This window comes from Microtus ochrogaster, unplaced genomic scaffold (assembly GCF_000317375.1).
Source record: "Microtus ochrogaster isolate Prairie Vole_2 unplaced genomic scaffold, MicOch1.0 UNK1, whole genome shotgun sequence".
NCBI lineage: Eukaryota > Metazoa > Chordata > Mammalia > Rodentia > Cricetidae > Microtus > Microtus ochrogaster.
The window spans coordinates 30784983-30789209 of record NW_004949099.1 but is presented as its reverse complement, the minus strand read 5'-3'; the positions used below and the strand labels follow the sequence as shown (position 1 = coordinate 30789209).

Below are 4227 nucleotides of genomic sequence, written 5' to 3'. Positions count from 1 at the left end.
GTAGGCAGCTTTCTGCCCATCAGGAAACAGGAAACTGCAGCTTGGCCACTCTTTCTAATATCCCTAGAACTACACATAGCTACAAGACTCAAGCTGACTGTGAAGCCTCTATGTTCCCTTGAAAGTCTTCCTTCCTTCCTTCCTCCCTCCCTTCCTTCCTTCCTTCCTTCTTTCCTTCTTTCCTTCCTTCCTTCCTCCCTTCCCCCTTCCCTCCCTTTCTTCATTCCTTCCTTCTTTGCTTCCTTCCTCCCTCCCTTCTTTTATTTCTTCTTTCTTCTCTCCCTCCCTCTCCCCCTCCCTCTCTCCCTTCCTCTCTCTCTCCCTTCCTCCCTCCCTTTCTTTCTTTCTTCCTCCTTTTCTTCCTCCTTTCTCTCTTCCTTCCACACTTCCTTCCTTTCTGGCTATTACCTGCAGTCTGTACTTATCTCCACCCTAGAATAATCAAACTGACATATTGACTGCAGTTGATTGTGTTATCAGTTGGTTGTGTTATCTCTGTGACATTACCATAAATTCAAAAGTAATCAGAAAATAGCCATTCAAACAGCAGTTAACAATATTATCTTCCCTGCACACCCATGACCAAGGGACACCTCAGTAATAAAAGCTCCCACTTGCTCATCACCTACCACAAATCTCGTGGGAATTGGCACTTTGGATATGCCACCTAGAAATATGGGCATGGTGTCACACACCTGTGTTTCCTGTATTCAGGAGGTAGAAGAAGGAAGATTCCAAGTTCAAGGCCAGCCTAAACAACCAGTAAGATGCTCTCTGAAGCAAAGCCGGGAAATGAAAAACACAGCTTTGGCGACAGGGGAAGCATAGTTTGTGAGGGCTAAGTGATTTCCCCGAAGTCATACAGAGGATAACAACACGAGGATTTACATTAAAGCCCACCTGGTTTCTTCCTGCTCACTGAAAGCTAGGAGTTTTCAATAAAGAGGCTTGCATGAAAAGGAATGATCTACAACCAAGTGATTGCTGAAATCAATTGTATCTCTGAGATGCCAAATCCCCCATTAATTCGCTAAGCCCTAGGTTGGGATTAATTTTCGTGTGTGCACTAATACCCGCCTGTGCACAGCAGCCAGCTGAGGCCCAGTGGGAGTCAGGTCATGCAGTTGAGCTTAGGCAAGTGAGGAGACCTCGGAGACCAGAATCTCATGCTCCCCCCCCCACAGGTCTCCAGGGAAACAGCTCCTGGGAAACATTTGTGTGCATAAGAAGGAAAAAGAAGGGTGGCTTAGACACAGTGGGGACCGGCAAGTCCGACCTTGCAAAGCAGACTAGGGGACTGCGAGCTTTAGTAGAAAGTAATGCGGTAGTCTTGAACTTCAGGGCAGTCTGAAGGCAGAAGCTCTCCCCCAGAGGACCACCTCACTTCAGTTAAGTCCTTCAATGGACTGGAGGAGGCCACACACATTATAAAAGTAGTCTGTTTTAATTCTTGAAAAATATACTTTCCCAACAACCTGTAGATCACTGTTTGGACAATCACTAGCCCAAACTTTGATCTCCTCAAAAGAGTATATTTTTAAAAAATATAGCCTTATACATTTAAGTTATATCCCAGTGTAGTAGAGACATGGCGTGCTGCTCTGCCTAGGAATGGATAAATATAGTTCACAACACTAGGAGTTGAACTGTCTGGGTTAGGAGATAGTTATGAGACAATTCTCATAATTTGCACAAGTGGAAAAAGTCAGATCCCTTCATTCCTTTATTTCCAGCCTTCAGTCCTCAGTTTTCACACCCATGAGACGGGGGCATTGTCTTGGGTGTTTCCTACCTGGTTTCTCTTCTGCTCAGGTCTTTCTTTGCCTGATTCAGTTCCACACAGAACAGTAGACAGTGCTGTCCAGGAGTAAAAGACCTAAATTGTAGACAAAAAAAAATACTTTGAGAATTATACAATGGTGCCATTGTTATTAAAAATATTACAAGACCTGTTGTGTAAATAATAGCCACAGTGTGCAGGTACCTCGTGTGCCGAAGTCCTAACTGTGTCATTGAGGTCATTTTGTAGCTTCAGGAAATAAATGAAGGGCTAAATCAACAAACAATAAAATTGAAGGTCTCTTCATCTTCAGCAAAACTGAATGTCACCTTGAATCCTCCCAGGCCTGGCAGGGTCCCAGCAAAGGGATGGTTTACATTCCATTGAGAAAAGCAGCTTTGGGTGCTGGAGAATCAGCCATCTGAGAGCAGAGATCACATTCTGTGTGAGCTCAGATGGTGCAGGTGAAACAAAAGTCACCTGACCAGAAGCCCAAAAGCCCTGCTCATCCTTCCCTCACTAGGAAATTCCACCAGTTTGGTACCAAAGCAAATCACCTTATTATGCCATGAAACTGTGATTTGCACTGGACCAGTCAGGACCTAGAGATCAACACCAATACTCAGTTCTTATCTGAGAGTGACAGAGCATGACCTTCAACTTGAAGCAGGAAAGAAAAGTAGGGGGACCTCTTTACTATACTACAAGGGCTCTATCATAGGGGGGCTCTACTATATCCTGAGGACTCTGTGATAAGGAGGTGGTGGTCTCTCTACTATACCCTGAGGACCCTATGCTGGGGCAGTCTCTCTACTATACTCTCTGAGATCTATGATAAAAGCAGTCTCTGTACTCTATCCTGAGGACTCTGTGGTAGGAGGGAGTCTCTCCACTATGCCCTGAGGGCTCTGTGATTTAGACAGATCAAATTCTTTCCAGAATCTTGTTTCCTCCTCAGTAAATGAGATTAAAATTCCCAGCCTTGTGTTACAAAGAATGTTAACGGCCAATTTCTCATGGTGTTCAACACTTTCAGGGCACACGGTCCAAATGGGGCTTCATGGGTTTTGCAGTCTGTACCAAAAACACTAAACACAGGACAAACCATTCATCACCTGTCTCCTATTCATTTCAGTAGGAACTTGACCCTGAGTGTTTCTGACGCTCAAGGAGGTCTCAGAGCTGGGGTGGGTGCATGCAGAGGAGAGCTGTAAGAGGGAGGACGTGCTCATGAAACCAGTAGGTTTGGGAAGTTAAGAAAAGGAATGGAGAGATGGCTCAGAGGTTAAGAGCATTGCCTGCTCTTCCGGAGGTCCTGGGTTCAATTCCCAGCGACCACATGGTGGCTCACAACCATCTGTGATGAGGTCTGGTGCCCTCTTCTGGCCTTCAGGCATATACACAAGACAATATTGTATGCATAATAAATAAATAAATATAAAAAAGAACAAAGTTAAAAAAAAAAGAAAAAAAAGGAATGCCGCGCTTTCCGTCTCCCTCCACCATAGGAGAGGAGGCACCGCCATGTCTGCGCATCTGCAATGGATGGTCGTTCAGAACTGCTCCAGTTTCCTGATCAAGAGGAATAAGCAGACGTACAGCACCGAACCCAATAGTTTGAAAGCCCGCAACTCCTTCCGCTACAATGGGCTGATTCACCACAAGACAGTGGGAGTGAAGCCCGCGACCGACGGCAAAGGGGTCGTGGTGGTCATGAAATGCAGATCCGGTCAGCGCAAACCAGCTACTTCTTACGTAAGGACCACCATCAACAAGAATGCACCGGTCACCCTGAGCTGCATCAAGCACATGATCTGAAAGAACAAGTACCACCCCGATCTGTGCATGGCGGCCATCTGCAGGGCCAGTGCCATCCTACGAAGCCAGAAGCCTATGGTGGTGAAGAGGAAATGGACCCGTTCCACCAAGAGCTCCTGAGCCCTACACCCCAGAAGCAATAAAGAGTCTACTGACTTTTTCAACCATTAAAAAAAAAAGAAAGAAAAGAAAAGGCATGTCGTCCCTGAGTTCAAGAGAAGGAGGGGGCCACAGTGGACATTCCTAAGGAGGGCTGGAAAGCTTGCGCTATGCACTATGTTCCCTATATGCCAGCCTTCCAAAAGGCTTAATTAAAGCTCTGTGTAAAGTATGGCAATTCTGCCATTGTAATTTTCCTTCCTTTTTATATCCCAGTGCTGAGACAGGTCTTAAAGCTGATGTAGTCAGGACCAGGTAAATTCTGATTACATGTACTTAGAGTGAGCGCATTAAAAATAAAGGATAGCGCACATACACAATACACACATAATCATAAAATCAAAGTACAACATTTTATACAATATATCATTTCCAAAAGATCTTCTTATGTTCAAAACAACTTCAGGTGTTAAGCAAACAGAGCTTGTGTCACCCTCAGAATATTGAAGTGGAGACTGTTGTTTAAGCTG

General features: G+C 45.0%; 1 pseudogene; it reads left to right on the top strand.

The window, feature by feature from the left end:
* Positions 1 to 3304: 3304 nt before the first annotated feature.
* Positions 3305 to 3753, top strand: LOC101979511 (annotated as a pseudogene).
* The last annotated feature ends 474 nt before the right edge of the window (positions 3754 to 4227 follow it).